Consider the following 20,734-nt stretch of genomic DNA (forward strand, 5'->3'; position numbering starts at 1 on the left):
CCCGCAGCCTGTAGGGGGCAGCGTGCAGCTCAGCAGGCGATGGCGCGGGCAGATCATGGTGTGCCTGAGCCTCCGAAGAGCCACGAGAGGGGACTGAAGGGCCTTGGTGGAGCCCGGACCTCCGCGTTACGCGCCTCCCCGCGTTGCCCGTGTTGCGGAGTGGCTGCATGTATCCTCCCCACCCCGGCTCCACCGAGCATGAGCCTGGACTGAGGGCACACAGAGCTCTTCAAAGAGCGTGGGACCTTAAGGCACTGGGAATTCGTAGGTGAGCGCAGGGCCTGACGGGAAGCGGCGCGCGCGATATTTTTGGCGACTGCAGTGGCGCGTGTGCTTGGGCGTGTTTTTCTTTCACATGTGCCAGCAGTGGGGTCGCGGCTGAGAGTGACTAAACTCTCTCTCCCTCTCGGATCGCCGCAGGCCAAAGAGGTGATTCTGCCTGCATGTTATCCTCCTTGCTGGAGGCGAGCTCTTTAGGCGCCACATCGCGATCAAAAAGAGAAAGAAAAAAAGAAATGAAAAAGTGGAAGAAGCAGCCAGGTAAGGGGGTGGTAGCGGCGCTGGGGGTCACCTGGGCCACGGTCAGGCGCGCTTTGATTGTGGCGGGGTTTCCAATGGTGACCTCAGCCTCGGAGTGTCCAGGGACGTAGCCCGGGCCAGTCCTGCCAGGGTACCTCGAGGCATGGCATTCGCACAGACCCCTAGCCTTGCCGCAGGTCTGATCCCCAGGGACAGCAAGCTGCCAGAGCAGCAGCATCAATGTAGGTAGGAGACCCGCGGGCATTCTTGAACTCACTCTCACAGCCCTGGGGAAGCAGTGCCAGAAGGAGGCGTTGCAAAGTGAGCCCATTGGGTAGGGGAAGCGAGGATTCAGGGATGTTTGGAGAGCTGAAGCAGGGATTGCAAAGCCCATGGCATTGAGAAAGAATGGACAGGTGATTTGTTGTGTGCATGAGAGCTGTGCTCTGACATCCCCAGAGCAACTTGGGGCTCTCACCTCTCTCTAGATTGACTTGAATTAAATTGCCTTGTACCTCCCAGGGCAGGACAGGCTTTTCAGAGGCAGCTTAGCCTGGTGGCGCCCTCCATGTAAAGTTTCTATTGTATGTTAAAGAACGGGGATCGGGGATCGTGGGAAAATATTTTCTTAAAACATCAGGCAATGAATATATATATATTATTTAATAGATTTCTTCTAATCTATTTGTAATTGGTTGCGCCTTGCAAGGGATTGTATTGGGAGGATGTAAAATACCCCTCCTTCAATTACTTGGAGAAAGGGAACAGAAACAGAGATTCCCTCTTTTTTAGCCTGCAAAGCTCTGAGAGATTACAGCTCCGCATAATTTAATTCTTCCCCTACCTGCTCTGAGCAGGCCTCCAGATCAGCAAGTGCCTTTGGAATGGTTTTGCTTGTTTTCGTTTATTTTCCATGGTGCTGTTTAGAAGGCCACGAATTGTTATGTGAATTTTAAATTTCAGGAGGTGACACCCAGAGTTTATGGTGGTTTCGTTCAAATATTGCCGTGTAGTTGCAGCATAAAAAAATATTTCCTGTGACAAGAAGTGGAAAAAGAAAGTTGATCAGCTAAGAAAAGTAAAGCCTTGAGCCAGACCAACCATTTGGCTTCCTCAAATATGGAGCAAGCATGGAATGTTGCTTTTTCAGAATCGAAAGGGTTTTTAGAACAGGGAAGTGAATACTGTGTGGTGCTAACCCGTCCTTTTTGTGGCTGACAACAATTAGTATACAGGTCAGAATGTGCCAACAGCACAGAGTTGGCGCTGGAGGTATTTGAACTCAGAAGTGCTCAGGAACTGTGAACGTTTCTCTGTTATCACCCTGGATCCATCTAGTGAAGTAGAGCACTTTGATGCCGTGTAAGAGGCCGTTGTGAGGGCTGGAGAGATGGCTCAGTGGTTAAGAGCACCAAGTGTTCTTCCAGAGGTCCTGAGCGCAAATCCCAGCATCCACATGGTGGCTCACAACCATCTGTAATGAGATCTGATGCCCTCCTCTGGTGTGTTTGAAGACAGCTGCATTGTCTAACGTATAAGTAAGTATATTGTACAAAAAAAAAAAAAAAAAAAAAAAGAGGCCATTGTAAAACTGCATCTAGCCTTGTCATCTACTGCTTCAGTTTCTATGCGGACAGGGCACAGTTGGAGAGCTTCAAGATCAAGTTCATTGCCTGTCTTTAAAGATCAAGTGTATCACCTAACTTTTTTTTTCTTTTTTTTTTTTTTTTTTTGGAGCTGGGGACCGAACCCAGGGCCTTGCGCTTGCTAGGCAAGCGCTCTACCACTGAGCTAAATCCCCAACCCCCATCACCTAACTTTTAAACCAAGAAATGTAGTGTCTTTTTTGCTGCTTGTGTACTTTTAGTGATGTATCTTATCTCCTAGTACATCCTTTGTTTCCATGATAGTTGTTTTCAAGTATATATGATTATTGATCCTATTTGTAGACCTATTCAATATTTCTGCTTTTATTGGTTAAATATTTTTGGTGAATTTGCATTGTGATATCAGTAAAATCCTATGTGAATGTTTTAGAGAATATACCGGTTTGTGTAATTTGCCCTCAAGGATTTTTGGTGGCCTGTATTCACATTTAAAAGACTCGAATTTATACCATCCATAGCAGGATTGATAGGGAAGCACAATGGACAGTGACAGTGTTGTTCCCGTTGACAGTTGTGGGAGCCAAGAAAGAAGTGTGACTTGCATATTTGCGACTAACAAAATCGAGACTGAGTATCATTACTGTTGAAGCCCATGTAAAAATGATGAAATTTTCAGAAATCACCAGTTAAGAAATCGTAGTGTTTCTTAAATGGAATCTGAGTTTCAAAGTTATGTTTCATTTTTCTTTATTCCTTAATGAAGCTTTTTATTAAGTTTTTTATTCACCATTTCACCCTTAGATGCACAGTGCTAAGATCATAGTAGGTGCTCAATAAATCACTTAACCATCAGGGCAGAGGAATGGTAAGAAAGTATGTATTTTCTATAAGTTCTGTTAGTTTTGGGAACAGGTGGTTTTAGGTTTACCAGTCATATCTTGGTATCTTGTCCCACATAAGACAACTTGACAGAATCCCCTTTCTGGCCATTATGTTCAAGTTATTTTTGTCTTAAGCCTTCTTGAAAATCATGGAAGTAGTGTAGAAACTTGATTATACCTGCAATATAGCAAAAAAGGTCAGTCTAGATAGGTAAGCAGTTATGTTTCTCCATGAGCTGATGTCTTAAAACATGTACATTTTAGGAATTTAGTGTTGTGTTTTCTAAAGATACATCGTACAACATACAGATAACATTGTAATAGAATAAAGGAATCTTTTGATTTAGCACCAAATTCCATAAAGCAACGACTACTGCACAGCTCTCTTGGCCATATGAATAGCAGAAATTGTATTTCACTTTTTTAAAGCAGTAACAAAAGTACTAAGGTTAAGCGGAGCCCATGGGAAAAGGTCCCGGTGGTGTTTCTCTTTGGTTTCTTGTGCTCTTTCTAGAGAATGGCTTTAAGAAATAAATGCGGTCAGGTGGTCAGTGTGGCCAGGCAGTCATGAGCAGATGGTTAAGCAATGTGCTAGGACCCCATAGACCACTGAGCCCAGCTGAAGAGGAGAGGCTAGGCAGTGAGCCCAGCTGAAGAGCAAAGGCTAGCCAGTGAGCCTAGCTGAAGAGCAAAGGCTAGCCAGTGAGCCTGACTGAAGAGCAAAGGCTAGCCAGTGAGCATGACAGAAGAGCAGAGGCTAGACAGTGAGCCTCGCTGAAGGCTGAAGAGCAGAGGCTAGCCATTGAGCCTGACTGAAGAGCAGAGGCTAGCCAGTGAGCCTCGCTGAAGGCTGATGAGCAGTGATTTTAACATTTATATATAAGTTCTTCAGTTTTCCTAAAAGTTTGTACAAAAGTTTGCCTCCAAAAAGTTCGCTTAAAAAGTTCTCTTTGCACTCTTCTTATCTCCTTTCCTCTTGCTCTTATGTCACAATAATTTCCTTACTCTCAAGGCCTTATTCTCAACGCTATGCCTTTACTTCTAAGTTCTTCTTGAGTTCTGTCCTGTTCGGTTCAGTTCTGTGTAAAAAGCTTTCTCTCTCTTTGTCCTCAGCATTTGTATATCTTTCGGAATACATCATCACATGGTAAAAAGTTCACCACAAGTTTGCACACGAATTCAAATCATAAGTTGAATAATAAGTTTACAACAGAGAATATTTACATGCATATCCATTAAGAGTAATTATCAGGATAAACTGTCATCATCTGTCACTGGCTCTACAGGTTCGTGGAGAGTAAAAACTGTAATTTTTGTGAGAAAAGAGTAAGTGAAATTACCTATAGGCAAATCCAGTCAATTTTTTATGGTCGGTCCTTGCACCTACAGTAAGTCATTAATTCTCTTTTTATGAACTTTGGTTAATTGGTTTATACGCTCTTAGAATGGGCTCTAATTTGGAGATGCCCGCTTGGTATTGCAGAAGCAATTTACTCATGACACTTTAAGAATGGAAGAGTTTTCAATGCAATTTTGATTATCAGAGAGAACATAATAGAAGTCCTATTATAAACAGGCTTTGAATTACTAATCTAATTTTAGGAATTCTTTTACAATCATCATTAAGAAGTAAGAAATCATCTATTTGTCGATACAACATCACTCCAAGACAATACATCTTTGTTCTTCTGTGGTGATCTGTTCAAAAAAGTAGACTAAAGAGCATGACAAATACAGAGGAAGATGCTTACAGCCGACCACTTAGCTGAGAACAGGGTCCTCAATGGAGGAGTAAGAGAAAGGATTGAGGGAGCTGAAGGGGTTTACAGCCCCATAAGAACAACAATAAGGAACACCCAGAGCTCCCAGGGCTGACACCATCATCCAAAGAGTACACATGGACAGACCCATGACTATAGCTGCATATGTAGAAGAGGATGGCCTTGTTGGGCACCAATGGGAGGAGAAGCCCTTAATCTTATCAAGGCTTGATGCCCCCGTGTAGGGGAAAATCAGAACAGGGAGGCAGGTAGGCCTGGGTGGTTGGGTGGTAACACCCTCATAGTAGAAAGGGGAAAGGGGTGTTATAAGGGGTTTTATGGATGGGAAACCAGCAAAAGGGATAACATTTGAAATGTAACAAAAGCCCTCTGTGGGTAGGGGACAGCGGATAAGGTGCTGCTAGCCCCCTACTTCCCTGCTGCCTCCCTTTGTTCGTGACTCTGGTGCCAGGTGTCATCCTGGGACTCTCCATGGGCTGCTGCTGGCACTGGTGCTGGTGTTCAGGGCCAAGAGCATGATGAGCAAGGAGCACATAGTTTGTCCCGATTCAGAGCTGGGCCAGTGGCCACCAGAGGACAAGCACAGCTTCCTGTACGATCATGAGGTCTTCCTGGGCAAGGAGGACTCCCAAGACCTTTGATAGCTAAGCCTGGATGAGAGCAAGGAGAGGCTGGGGAAAATTGTTGATTCAATTGACAGTGATGGAGGCAGCCTTGTTACTACTGAGCAGCTGAAAGTTTGGATCAAACAGGTACAAAAAAGATACATCTACCATAATGTGGCTAAACTCTGGTAGGATTATGATAGGGACATAGACGAAAAGATCTCCTGGGAAGAATACAAGCAGTCTACTTTTGGCTACTACCTGGGAAACCTTGCTGAATCCCAAGATAGCTCTGATCTTCACACCTTTAAAAAAATGCCTCCATGAGATGAGGAGGTTTAAGGCTTCAGTCATTGACAGCAACCTGACAGCTACTCGAGAGGGATTCATTGCCTGTCTGAACTCAGAGGAGTTGAAACATATGAAGGAGATTGTAGTTCTGGAAACCCTGGAGGATATCGACAAGAACAGGGAAGGACTTGTGGACCAGGATGAGTATATTGTGGACATGTTTTTCCCACGAGGACAATGCCCCTGAGCCAGATTGGGTTTTGTCCAAATGGGAGCAGTTCAATGATTTCCCAGATCTGAACAAGGATGGGAAGCTGGACAAGGATGAGATTGGACACTGAATCCTCCCTCACAACTATGACCATGCAGGGGCTGAGACCCGGCGTCTGGTGTATGAGTCAGACAAAAACAAGGATGAGATGCTAACCAAGGAGGAGATTCTACAAAACTGGAACATGTTTGTGGGAAGTCAAGCCATCAATTACAAGGAAGATCTTACCAAAAATCATGATGAACTTTGAAAGCTACTCATCCTCATGTGGCCTACCGTCATGGGCTTTGGGCAGATGTTCTGGGTGATTGCTATAGTTGTCAGTTGTATAGCAGTTGTGTCCCTAAACCATGAGAAACCTTACTAAAGCTCAAATCACACTTTGCACCTCAAACAATAATAGTTCTACACCCCACTTTCATCAATGGACAGTTTGGGGAAACAGAAATTAACCAGAGACATGGAGAAACTAACAGAAGTTATGAAACAAATGGATTGAATAGATATTTATAGAACGTTTCACCCTAAAACCAAAGGATATACCTTCTTCTCATCACCTCATGGTACCTTCTCCAAAATTGACCATATAATCGGTCACAAAACAGGCCTCAACAGATACAGGAAGATAAACGTAATCCCAATCATCCCATCAGATAACCATGAACTAAGGCTGGTCATCAATAACAACAAAAATGACAGAAAGTCCACATATACATGGAAGATGAACTCAATGTCAACTTAGTCATGGAAGAAATAAGAAAGAAATTAAAGACTTCTTAGAATTTAATGAAAATGAAGATACAACATACCCAAACTTATGGGACACAATGAAAGCAGCACTGAGAGGAACACTCATAGCTCTGAGTGCCTGCAAAAAGAAACAAGAAAGAGCATATGTCAGTAGCTTGACAGCACACCTAAAAGCTCTAGAACAAGCATTAAATAAACCGAAGAGCAGTAGAAGGCAGGAAATAATCAAACTCAGGGCTGAAATCAACCAAGAAGAAACAAAAAGGTCTCTACAAAGTCAACAAAACCCGGAGCTGGTTCTTTGAGAAAATCAATAAGATAGATAAACCCTTAGGCAGACTAACCTGAGGTCACAGAGAGTGTATGCCAATTAGCAAAATGAGGTCTGAAGAGGGAGTCATAACAACAGAATCTGAGGAAATTAAATAAACTCATCAGATTGTACTACAAAAACCTATATTCAACACAACTGGAAAATGTGGAAGAAATGGACAATTTTCTAGACCGATACCAGATACCAAAGTTAAATCAGGAACAAATAAACCATGGAAAAACCCCATAATTCCTAAAGAAATAGAAGCAGTTATTAAAAGTCTCCGATCCAAAAAGAGCCCAGGACCAGATGGGTTTAGTGTAGAATTCTATTAGACCTTCATAGAAGACTTCATACCAATACTGTGCAAACTATTCCACAAAATAGAAACAGACAGAGCACTACAAAATCCCTTCTATGAAGCCACAATTACTCTTACACCTAAACCACACAAAGATACAACAAAGAAAAAAAACTTCAGACCAATTTCCTTTATGAATGATGCAAAAATGCTCAATAAAATTCTTGCAAACTGAATCCAAGAACACATCAAAACGATCATCCATCTTGATCAAGTAGGCCTCATCACAGGGATGCAGCAATGTTTTAATATACAGAAATCCATCAACAAAATATCCATGTAAACAAATTTAATGGAAAAAAACCCATGATCATTTCATTAGATGCTGAGAAATCATTTGACAAAATTCAATACCCTTTCATTAATAAAGTCCTGGATAGATCAGGAATTCAAGGTCTATATATAAACATAGTAAAAGCAAAATACAGCAATCCAGTAACTAACATCAAACTAAATTGAGAAAACTTGAAGGAAAATGAGGTTTTCTAAAATCAGGGACTAGACAAGGCTGCCCACTCTCTCCCTACTTTTTCAATATGGTACTTGAAGTCCTAGCTATAGCAATCAGACAATGAAAGTAGGTCAAAGGGATACAAATTAGAAGGGAAGAAGTCAAAATACTAATATTTGAAGATGATATGATAGTATACTTAGGTGACACGAAAATTCCACCAGAGCATTACTTAATCTAATCAACAAATTCAGCAAACTGTTGGAATATAAAATTAACTCAAAGAATTAAGAATTGAATAGCCTTCTTCTATTCAAAGGGTAAACAGGCTGAGGAAGAAATTAGGGAAATGATACCCTTCACAATAGGCCCAAATAATATAAATTATCTTTCGGTTACTTTAACAAAACAAGTGAGAGACCCACATGGGGTTGGGGGTGGGAGGCGCTGGAGGGGGCTTATGGACTGGAAACCTGGAAAGGGAATAACATTTGAAATGTAAATAAAGAAATATATCTATTAAAAATTAAATTTAAAAAAAAAACCTAAGAAATAATCAAACAAAGAAAATGTGAACAAGAAAGAAATTTTCGGATTTGAAAAACTGTATGACCATGGTAAACCCTTTAATAAATTTGAAATGTAAATAAAGAAATATATCTATTAAAAGTTAAATTAAAAAAATAAAAAATAAACTGAGAAACAATCAAAAAAAGAAAATATGAATAAGAAAGAAATTTTTGGATTTGAAAAATGATGAATGCCAGGCATTTGACAAACTGTATGACCATGGTAAACCCTTTAATATACTTGAGAAATTTTTTTTACTTGTTAATGAACTGGGTCTTTTTTTTTTTAATAGTGAATAGAAATATAGTCCCTTTCTGAGTATGAGGCTAGGAATCCAGGTGTAGTGGAATTTATTATTTGTTAAGTCCTGAACCATTGAGCCTGCCCCTAACACAGCTTATGCTAAAGCAACAGGCCAAGGTGATATCTAAGCCATAGACCAAACTATCTGGACTAACAATTACAGATGAAATTCCTACTTGTAAATGGGAGGAGAGGAATAAAGGATACCTGCGAGGATTGAAAAAAAAAAGAAATATACCCAAAAAAATCCAATAAAAATGTCAAAAATAAAAAAAAAGAAATAAAAGAACTTAGGAAATGCAAAAGATTGGGGTGTCATTCCACAGTCATGATGTGTTTCTTCTGTGATAGCTTACAGATTAACTCATTTCTCTAAGACTGTTTTCTTATTTGAAAGTAAGTAATGGCATCATCTGTTGACTGGTTGGTAAGAACAAAAGCTTTGCCTAACTTGAATAATAGGTCCCTCCAGAGCATGTGCTTAACATTCTAAGCACAGAGATATTTGCTGAGGGGAGTAAAAACAATATCCAAACATAAAAAAGCGATTTAAAAAAATTCTGCACGCTGGTATTAAAGGCATGTTGCAACTTTAACCAGCTTTGTAGGTATTTCTAATAAACAAATTAAGAAACAAAAGCCCTATTACTCTTCTAGCAGTTGCATCCAACAAAGAGAGAGCTGTGAGGTAGTGTGTGCTGCTTCTTTCCCCAGATACCGCTGGGCCTCAGGCCTGCATCCGGTGAGCTGGACCTAAGAGCAGCCTAGTTGAAACTCCTACTGCCATGGCAGGATTCTGCAGGAATATTTTCCTTTGACAACAAGGAATCTGTGTTGAGGAGACCTCTTGGTGGGTCCTCAAGGACTCTACAGTTCCTATTCTACAGGGAGAAGCCCTGCCAGGTCTTTGAGTAAGGCCAGCCAGTTGTTTGGGGAAATCTCTGGTCTTGTGGCAGAGATGAAGGACTGGGTGAAAGAATGGCAGCTCCACTGAGACCAAAGGCAACCCCTTCTAGGCCTATGACCTCCTAATTGATCTTTTTACCTGATGCCTTATTCACATTTTCTTAGTATCATACAACTATGATCTTGAAGAACAGCTTGTCTCTTGTTTTCTCAATCAGGTCTTTGTCGTCACAGACTTTTTTAACTTACTCCAGCACCTGGGACTTCTTCATACCTTCTGTATGGAGTAGGACCCTTGGTGGGCCTGTCATATCTAAAATACAAGCTCTGGTAATCCAAAAATTGGACCCCAGTATATCTCAGGCCAGGAAAGATGTCATCCATCATTAGTGAAAAAGAAAGGGGAAAAAATTACATAGGAAAAATATGTGCCTTAATCAAAATAAAAGACCCTCAACTTCTAAGGACTCCACAATCTCCACCCCTCTGTTTTGAGCTTTGCATAGTGATATTGTACAAATGGAGATGGTAGTAAAAGGCATTTCTCTGCCCACAAATGCCATACATGAGCTTCACTCTGACATTAGTGAGGTTAGGTGGCATTATAGCACACATTCAGGTGGCATTACAACTCCTCTGATAAGAACACAGAATCCATATATGACAATGCCATATGGACTCCCTCATGAACTTCTGGATCCATTAAAATTGAGGTTTAACCTGACCTTAGGCCTTTCCAGTCCGTGCCCATCCTCCGATTTTTATGTGTGATATGAGTAAAAGATCACAGTGCAGTCCCCAATATCCTTAAAATAGGACTTGGAAATTCAGGAAGAATGGTATTGGAGAAGTGATGGCTATGTCGTTACAATGTAGTAACACAAGGTCCAGGTTGACGTTTGCTCACTGATGTCCAATTTAATTGTCTTGTTGTGTTTCAAAAAGTGAGGATGTCCAACTTAGTATATAAAAGGCACAGAAATTTATAATTTTATATATGCCCTGTAGTTGATCCCTATATTCCCAAGAAAAGGGAGTTTTATTACAAAAAAATAGGATTATAGACCATTGATTTTGTGGAATACATGGATGTGTAAATGAAACAATGTCAAGGTGTGAAGGACTGCACAGTAAGCAAATATTTCCAGGTTTTACACAATCAAAGTATAGAAGAAAGATATTGGCATCCAGAAGAAGGGAAAACCTTGGGAATAGAAATGTATATCAAATCCATTGTCTAAGGTGGTAGATTTATTTTTAAGAAAAATCTCCCTCGTCCATGGTCCCTAGAGATTTGGGTGCTAAGAAAAATCTCTTATCCAATTCAGGGTTGTAAGCCATTCTCAATGCCATCAAAAGCATTGATGACTTCTAGTGAAGCAGAGAGAAATATCTAGCTTCGGAATTGAGGTTGCCAAACGGTATTTCCGGTGACACATTAGAGACTGCAGGAAAGGGCCCCCACAGAAATTGATCAATTTGGGGAGAGCTAGTTAGCAGGTAGGCCATAGAACTTCCCAGTGACATCATCAGTAAGCCCTTCATTGGACAATCTATTGTATCTAAGAGATCCCTTGAATCTTCTGTGATTGTGTTGTGGTGACACCAACTGCCTTTGGGAAATTACTTCAGTTCCCTTTGGGTTCACAAACAGGCATGTTTTGCCAGCTGCTCAGGCTATTTTGGAAGGAGAGTGGAGATCAAGGAGAGACCACACCAAGGCAGAAGGAAGCTGACCTCCTGTCTACTAAAACAGGAAGGATGAAATCATTCTGGGGAAGGCTTGGTGAGTCCTGGGCAGAGTTGGGGAACTTCCTTGAGGAGGTAGGTTTGAGATGTGCCTTCTAAGAATAGGCCTTACAGCATGAGCCTTGGGATTTCTCAAAGGCAAAACAAGAGTCAGGAGTTCCTGATTATTAATTTGAGAGAAAGTCAGAAATTGGTAAGCCTTCAGTTTCTTTTCTAGAAGCTTTTTAATTGTTTGTGTCAATGAATGGCAGAGGAAGGCACTGTGAGATTAACAATGTGACCATCCATGGTTGGGAATTGAATCCCTTCGTCCTCTAGATTATTGTAGGTTACATAAGTCTCTGATAACAAGAACAAGGAAAGATGCACCCCTAGTCATGAGTTTAGGTCTTAGACACTTTGGGCTGGAACACATATGATTAGAGCTTGATGGTGCTAAACATTATGAACTCCAGGATTTATCTGCACCACATCTGATATGACATAACAATGTCCCACATGTTTATGTCTGAGTCAGGTTATACGTTTCAGGGCGAGGGGTTCTATAATAGTGAACTTGGCACATGTATGGCATTAGAGTTTGGAAAGAGGGACATAGCTTAAGAATCCAGCTCGAAGGCTGGAGAGATGGCTCAGTGGTTAAGAGCACCGACTGCTCTTCCAGAGGTCCTGAATTCAAATCCCAGCAACCACATGGTGGCTCACAACCATCTGTAAAGGGATCCGATGCCTTCTTCTGGTGTGTCTGAAGACAGCAACAGTGTACTCATATACAAAATAAATAAATAAATCTTAAAAAAAAAAGAATCCAGCTCAAAGAAAGCTTTTCTGCTGTTTCAGGCATTCACCCAGTCTCTACCATTTCCTCTTCCTCAACCTCCTTTTGGGATTCAGAATGCTCTTTACCTCCCATGGGCCATCAAATATGCAAATTCACTTGGGTTTATCTATCTACAGGTTTTGGTAGGAAGGCATCATCCCCAAATGTCATCAGTAAGCAAGAGAAGCGTCTAAAGGAACTGTAGGAACTCAAATTTGAAATCCAGAAGTGTAAATTCGAGAGGCATGAACTTTATCAAATCCTGGACCTTTATATCTATGATGATTGGGACTACAGGTAGTCATTATGCCCAGTAACCTGTCCACTGTATTGTGCTCTCTCTCTGCTAACCCAAGATTTCCTCATATCACGAGAGAGTTTCACCTCTCATCCTGGATTTTGAGGAGCCTTGGCAGGCATTGGCTTGTGAGATAAGCTAGGTGCTGTGTGTTTAGGGTCAACCTCCTTTTTACTTGACCCTGAGTTCTTTGGATTAGCATAAGTTCTGTCAATAGCTGGAAGGACCTGGTTACACTTGATGCATCTAAGTGAGGGAATGAAATTCCTGCATGCCATCACTCATTTACTCTGATTTTGTTCACTATACACTGATTCTATGGCATCTCCATGGAAGTAGTTGGCATTCTAATTGTGTTTGTATATGGGTTGGTATGTATTTATATGAACGTATTTCTGGGTGTTTTGCTCAGGACCTGGAGACTGGGACCTTTGATGGGATCTGAGGATCTGTCTGATGGACAGTTTGCAGGTCATGATAGCGTGGAAGCCCACATGGACCAACAGAACTCTTTGCACCTTCTATTTACTTTGGTGGTAGATAGGACTCTCCTGAGGGAAGGAGGGGTTACAAATCCTCTTCCCTGTCAAAGTAGTTATGCCCTCTGGGAATTCATGTAACAATAGGAAACAAGGTTTGAGAATCCCTGCTTTCAAAACAAAAGAAATGTCATCATAAATATCTGTTGGACCCAAGGCTGTGGCACAGACAGGAGGAAACTTCTTACAGAATTAGTCAATGCCTTCATGCTTACCTGGCCAACTCTTGACAGTCAGCTCCTTGGACCTGGTAACCTGGCTCTGTTGTCCTGTGCTCAGGATAATAAGTTTAATCAGCACAAATAGGACACAGTTCAAAGGAGCAAGTATGTGCCATAAATTGGTTTTAAGTAATCAAGTCAATAGTCTGATTTCAGGTAATCTTTTTTTGCCTGATTTGAACTTCATTTATTTTTTGACTTTACTTTTTTTTTTAGCTATCAGGGACCGTTTATTGTGACCTAGAAATGGTGATTGTGGTAATAAATTCTGGACATTTGTTATTCCTAAACAGGCATTTCACAGGCTCCACCCACTCTAGTACAGAGGGGTCTTTGCAGAACCATATCTCCACAGCCTTTTAAAGAGTCCTTTTTTCAAAATAAATGTTTGCTGATTTGCGTAGAAATATTTCCTTGAAAGAATTGATGTTGTCTCACTGTTGTGGTTTTGCTTTGGTCTTTGTGTTTGCCACATTCTTCCCTCCCCACTCTTAAATTTGAATTTTTAATGGATATTTCTTATTTACATTTCACCTAATTCTGAAATCATGAATTCACACTGTTATTTGTTCCTTGGGCCATGCCCTAAGACAGGCCGGATCTCGAATTGCTAATACTTCAATCCAAACATGAGATGAGAATGATGGCTATGCAAATGGTGACCAACTCAATAAGTTATGCCATGGAGAGGTACAAGGAGCTCATACAAGTGAATAGTTCCTACCAGTGAGTCCCTGACAGAGATGAGAACCCAGCACTAGGCAGGGAATGCTTCTGTCCTGTATGACTTTGAACAAAAGTCAGGGCTCTGGTTCTGTAGTGTCTGACTTTTAACAGGAAAGCCTGCCTCCTGGCACAGGGTCTTGGATTTGTAACTTTAGGACTCAGTGGTCCTACCTGTGAAGAGTTTAGAAGACCCTCCAATTGTTATTTTCCCCATTATCGATTGCTCCTCTACATAGAAAAGATTTGCACCATGATGGGAATATCAATCAACTCTCAACTTCTAGGACACTGACAGGTTCTCTGTGATCCATGAGATACACATGCAAAGATTGTATAGCTATTGGGTCTTCTATCATCCATCAGAGGGGATTTGCCCTCTACTTGCAGATGGTTTTAGCATACTATGGACATATGAGCACCCATATGGTCCAATTCTTCTACCTTGATGTAACATCTTAGTGTCAGGATTTTCAGAAGTACTTTGATTCACAGGGAATGTGGCCTCTGGATTTGGCCCTCTCTAATTGGTGCTAACTTGTATACTGTGGCTATAGCCTGTTGGTGTCTGGAGATGAGGGCCCTTGAAGGGATGATTGTACTTGCAGGAGTGACAGGCAAATAGAAGCTTCCTGGGATTTGACATTTATTGTTTGTGGTTCAGCAACACGCACTGCCAGCTCCTGCGTGAATGGATTCAATTGAAGAACAATATAAGGATTTTGCTGAATGAGAACAGACAACTGCTGGTGGAGCAGACTAAACTGCCAGCATCCTATGAGAAAGCAAAGAGGTTCTGTGAGGAGGCCAGCAATTACATCTGTGTCCCCAGAGCCAACAACAGCAGGTAATGTTAGGCCTCAGGGACAGGTTGTCCTCATGTCTTATCATGAATTTAGACCAACCAATGTAACTGTCCATTACTGTTACATGTACTGACCTATGTCCCATCCAAGTGTTCATTTATGTGATCATTTACAAGGCTTTCTGTGGAGATAGCCCTTTTTCAAGAAACTGCATGTTTGGAAAGCAAATGCTCCTGCTCTTTGAGAATCTGCAGTTTATTAAGGGAGATATGTTGATCACACATCACAGCACTACATGCCATTATGTGTGGAGAGTGCTATGTGGGAGCCACTCTTTAGACTTGCACAGGGCTTTGATGGATGAAGCAAAATCCTGGAGCTCATTTTCTTTACAGGGATCCTGTGAGATTCCAGGAAGGTAGTAGTTTGCGAGGAGGAGAGCCTGGTGGAAATGCTAAAGAAATGGTTCTCATTGTCTTCTTTTGGTGGATTTGTTCTTTCTCCCCCATTTTCCCTGTATATCAAGACCATCTCTTCATGCTTCGTAAATCTTAGGTACCAGACAGAGCCTGAGTAGCAGCATGTCAGTCCTGTTTTGTTTGAGGTTTCCTAGAGAGTTCATATCTTGTCCTTATACTCTGAAGCTGGTTGGAAGAGCAGGGATGTGGAAAGGGGTTCTCAAACGGAGAATTGGCATGAGAGATTTGAGACTTCAAGAACAAAGCTATCCATATATACCCCCATTCTCATCAAGAAGAGTGCAATCTAGGCCCTTTTATTCCTTTAGGGAAAAATAGCTGAGTAGAAATTCTTAAAATACCTTCTTTGAGTAGTCTATATTTTGTTGTTCCTCAGCATGATGGAAACTTCATTGTTTTCTGCCAACTTATGATTTTTGGTGTGTGTGTGTGTGTGTGTGTGTGTGTGTGTGTGCGTGAGAGAGAGAGAGAGAGAGAGAGAGAGAGAGAGAGAGAGAGTGTGTGTGAGTGTGTTTCTGTGTGTGTACATTGCTGTGGTGACCTACAATTTGTGGGTATATGGGGACGCCAGATAATGACATCTGATTTTGTCCAGTCATTCTCTAACTTAGACCTAACTTAGTCCTTTTAGCCTAGGTCTTTCAGCAAACCTTCAGCTTCCTGTTTTGTGCTGGCCAGCAGTCTTTGCATCACTTGTCCAGTTCCAGTAGAGCCCTCTCTCTTATTTGTCAACACATTCTTTAGCCATTCAGCTATTTTAAAAATAAGGATTAGATTTCTTCACTTTACCTGAGTAGAGGTATCCTCCTTGAAGATTCTGGTTTGTCTTATTGGCTTCACCATGATCTTGCATGGAATCTTATAGTGCATCCATCTGCTGACATTGTTTTCCTGACTATATCGTTTGCCTGTCATTCTTTCAGGCTAGATTCCCTCTCAGTCTTGTACAGAAAGTTGTAGTTCAGAAAAGTCACTGTAGTTTATTTCATTATTCTCCTTCTGACTGATATTGAGATTGTTTTAATATCATGTGAACTATAATGTTATGAAAAGTTCCTGAAAACTGACTATGAGTCACTGTCTTCTTCTGATGCTTCCAAGGTCTTCTATGAAGGAAGCAGGTTAGTTTTAGTGAGGGGCCTATGATGAGTCAACATGAAGCTTACTGAAGGCTTTTCTTCAAATCCTCTCTCTGGGGAATTTGGTGTTGTGTTGATTATGTTATCTGTGCAAAGTTTGTAACTCAGGTAGGACCAGCAAGTATCTGCATAGAAAGATTTTCTGAAGTGGATATAAGTACAGGCCAGGGCAGCACAGCCTGCTGGAGTCTAAGAGACTTGTACACATAATAGCTCCCACTAATTCCTCACTGAACCGGAAACCTGCTGGATAAAAACTTAGTTTTCCTTTGTGTGTGTGTATGGGGCAGTGTGTGTGTGTGTGTGTGTGTGTATTTGTGTGCATGTGTGTCAGTATATGTGTGTGTGTATCTGTGAGTGTAAGGGTGCATGTATGCTTGGGTGTGTGAGAGTGTGTGTGTTTATGTGTGTGTATGTGTGCGTGTTTGTGTGTGTGTCTATGTGTGTGTGTGAGAGAGTGTGTGAGGTTGTGTGTGTGTGTTTTTCTGTGGATGTATGTGAGTGTGTGTGTGTTTGTGTGTCTATGTCTGTGTGTATGTGTGAGTGTGTGTTTGTATGTGTGTGAGAGTGTGCATGTGTATGTGTGTGTATGTGTGTGTGTGTCTGTGTGTGAATGAGTGTATGAGTGTGTGAGTGAGTGTGTGTGTATGTCTGTGTATTTGTGTGTGTGTGTGTGTGTGTCAGTGTATATGTGTGTCTCTGTCTGTGAGAGGGTGCATGTGTGTTTGTGTCGGTGTCTGAAAGTGTGTGTGGGTATGTGTGTGAGTATGTGTGTGTGTTTATGTGTTTTTATAAGTGTGTGTTCGTTTGTGTGTGTTTCTATGTGAGTGTGTGTGTGTGTCTGTGTGTCTAGCATTCGCCTCTATAATTGACATGGTTCATCTGTGCCTCCCAGTAGATCGCTATAGCAGGCTCCTGTCTTCATGCACTCCTTAGCTTCATGAATCTTATCTACTTTTGGTTGCAATATATATGTGTATATATGTATATGTGTGTATGAACACACACACACACACACACACACACATATATATATATATATGTGTGTGTGTGTGTGTGTGTATCTCCATCCATTCTATATACCCATGTGGGTCAGTCTCTGAATGATCATTTGTTCAGTGTCTGTTCCAACCTTTTGCTTCCATATCCCCACCTATGAATATATTTGTTCTCCCTTTTAACAAGGAATGAAGCATCCGCATTTCGGTGGTCCTGCCTCTTGAGAGGTGAATGCTAGCAGCAAACATTGAACTGAGACTGGCCTTCCCATTGGAGGAAATAGTGAAAGTACTGGAAGAGCTGAAGGGGTTTGCAACCCATAAGAACAACAATGCCAACCAACTAGAGCTCCCAGGGACTAAACCATTACCCAAGGACTATACATGGACTGATCCATGGCTCCAGCTGCATATGTAGCAAAGGATGGCCTTGTTGGGCACCAATGGAAGGAGAGGCCTTTGGTCCTGCCAAGGCTGTATCCCCCACTGTAGGTGTATATGGGGGGGCAAATTGGGTGGAGAACACCATTATAGATGAAAGGGAGGGGGATGGGATAGAGGGCTTATGTCCAGGAACCAGGACAGGAAATAACACTTGAAGTGTAAATAAAGATATTCAGTAAATGACAAAAATACTGAAAAAATGAATTTGTGACCAATGGTGCTGGGTTAATTCCTCACAAGTTGATCAGATCTTGAAGAAGCTCAGATTGATAGATTTCTAGGGTAGGAGCGCCCAACATTCCCTGCTCAATAAAAATAGGGCTATGTATTCAGGCCCTTCTCAGCTTAAGAGATACAGGCTGTCCCTTCATAGATCATAGGAGACAGAACAAAACAAAACAAAACAAAACAACCAAAAGTTCAGAGCCTATACACTGGAAAAAGGAGGCTGGGTGTGGTCGTTGTTTGGCCTTGTCTACCTGGATGGTTAATCACAAGAGTTCCACTTTTCTGTATTTGAAATATGGAAATGAGCTGGAGAAATGAATCAGAAGTTAAGCACAGTGGCTGCTCTTTCAGAGGACCTGGTTTGGATCCCTAGTACCCACATGGCAGCTCTCAACACTCCATAACTCTAGTCCCAGGGATCTCATGCCCTCTTCTGATCTTTCTACACATCAGGCACACACATTAGTGCACAGATATACATTTAAGCAAAACAACTGTGGACATAAAAACAAAGAAACAAACAAATACAAGCGAATAAATAAATCTATGGAAACCATTATATCTCAACAGGACATAGGTTTGCTACAAACAATAAGTGAACTTTTTTTTGTCGTCTACTTGAATTTATTTCTACATTCTTAAATAAAAGATGAAAAGGAGGAGGAGGAGGAGGAGAAAGAAGAGGAGGAGGAGGAGGAGTTGGTGGAGGTGATGGTGGTTGTCTTGGTGGCCACAGAAGTTATTCATAAACACTGAACAGGAACTAAGACTCCAAATCGTGGGTACTCCTTGTACCCTCAGCCTCAGATCCCTGACAGACTCCCACCCTCTCGGGGTTCCTTTTCAACAAGACACCCAGATCAGCAGCAGAGGTACCTGGGGTCATCACTCAGATTGTGAACAATGGGATAGAAGGGAAAAGTTCAAAAATGGGAGCTGAGAAGGAGAAGGGATGAAGAAGAGAGATACTAGGCTCTAGAGGACAGAGTTGGGCCACAGGAGGGGAAAGTGAGCCAGTATGGGAGTGCCCCTCCTGACTGTTGTGGCCCATGCCCCCTGGACCCCACAGTACCCCATGGTTTGTTCTTCAGTCCACTCCACTATTCCTGAAGCCTCAGAGGCCCAACTCCAAGTCCTCCAGCTCCTCCTCCAGAACCCTGTGCCATGTCAGCTTCTTCAGCTGTTCTCTGCTGAACTTCCCGGCCTGGAAGTGCTACTGCAGCTCCTCCACCTATCAGATTCTTCCTTAGGTGCTTGATCTTCTTGGCTTTCTCTGTGGTAGCAGCAGAATCGGGTGCATGGAAGGCAGCTAAAGATGTGGCTTGGGGGCCATGGTGAGCACTGGGTGTCTGGGCTGAGTGTCCCACAGACACCTTATCAAGGGTCCTGCTCAAGGCCTCTGCATCTTTCTCCTGTGGCTGGCTCCTCTTCTCCTTCCACTTCAGATTGCATTCGTCTGTCTTGGAGAGGCCTGCTTCACCACTGTGGCGTCAGGGCGTTGCCCTGGGGGAAGTTCTGGTTTATTCTTGAAAAACTTCACATACTTGTTTTCATAGGCTAGGATTCTTGGAGCACGTATCCTTCTTTGACCCTCCGCTGCTTGTGCCTTGTCCGATCCGGTCTCTGTGTTGAGGCAGTGTAGTTGCCGCTGGTCTCGTCAGTTACATAGAGAGTCGCCATCGAACCCAAAACATGAATTTCTAGGGGTAATAAGTGGAATTGTCCTGCTTTTAAGCTCTTGATAAATGGCAGCATTCATTCCTTTTTAAAATTGCTTTTTAGGTGACCTGGGTTGGATCTGGAATTGTGTTGGCTCGTTTTGAGTTCGAGAACTCAAGTAGACTAGGCCTTTTATATGCATCATTGTTGCTGTCTAGTGGATGAGTTAGGTCCATTTTAAACCTAATGCAGGCACCACAGAGTGAGTTTGGAAAGGATATACTTAGAACAACTTCCTGGCCTCTGGGTTAAAAATTCTAGCTGTCTTCTAGATAACCCACTGTCTCTACAGGGAAACCTTGCTCAGGCTACCTTCTTAATTTCCACCACCTTATGTCACTGACATGACGGATGCCTGAAGAACACTTTTCTTCAGCCAGATCTGCTTCTTCCCAGGTGCCCCCTTGTTCTATGTGTAGAAGGCTCATTCATGTTCATCTCCTTCCACAAACCCTGTGTATCCTTCAGAACACAGTTGAGTTCTTCCCAGCATATGGGAATAACACCAGACAATGGAGACTCTAGAGTCAGGAAAACATGTAAGAAGCCAGGACACTCAGATTGCATATGATCCTGATAACCAATGGGGAAGACTGGGTGATTAGACAGATAGCCACTTCTCTATTCAATATTTGAGAGCTCACATGCACTTCATAATTCAGGAAAGACTCTCCATGTATACCTGTAAATATCTCAGCTGATTACTACTAATTGCTGGTTTGCTCTGAGTTAACGTCTAATCCAGGAATACTTCAAGAGGAATATAAGGTTTGACGGCCTTTGCGTATTCAAACCCAGTTGCAGAAATACCAAGGAGGGAGAGTTACAGGAATATTAAATACAGAAGCCCCTAGCATGAATCTCAGGAACAAGGCAGCTGCCTAACCAGAGGAGCAAGCTTGAGCTTTGAAATGAAGGACTTTGCTCCCACCCACTCCTGGCTGGAGATGAGATGGAAGTTA

At 42.1% G+C, this 20,734-nt stretch overlaps 1 protein-coding gene across 5 annotated transcripts in view; it reads left to right on the forward strand.

The window, feature by feature from the left end:
• The first annotated feature begins 288 nt into the window (after positions 1 to 288).
• Positions 289 to 20,734, forward strand: part of LOC148001927 (uncharacterized) — a 51,011-nt gene continuing 30,565 nt past the window's right edge. For 3 of the 5 annotated variants that reach the window (XR_015634444.1, XR_015634443.1, XM_087579612.1), the window contains exon 1: positions 289 to 540. The gene's annotated coding sequence lies outside the window, so the exon portion shown is untranslated. Of the gene's footprint in view, positions 541 to 14,623; positions 14,807 to 20,734 lie in introns of those variants that run through there. The other 2 variants (XR_015634445.1, XR_015634446.1) reach the window with 2 other exon arrangements.

Source organism: Rattus norvegicus, chromosome 12 (assembly GCF_021556685.1).
Source record: "Rattus norvegicus strain SHRSP/BbbUtx chromosome 12, alternate assembly SHRSP_T2T, whole genome shotgun sequence".
In the NCBI taxonomy this organism is placed as follows: domain Eukaryota; kingdom Metazoa; phylum Chordata; class Mammalia; order Rodentia; family Muridae; genus Rattus; species Rattus norvegicus.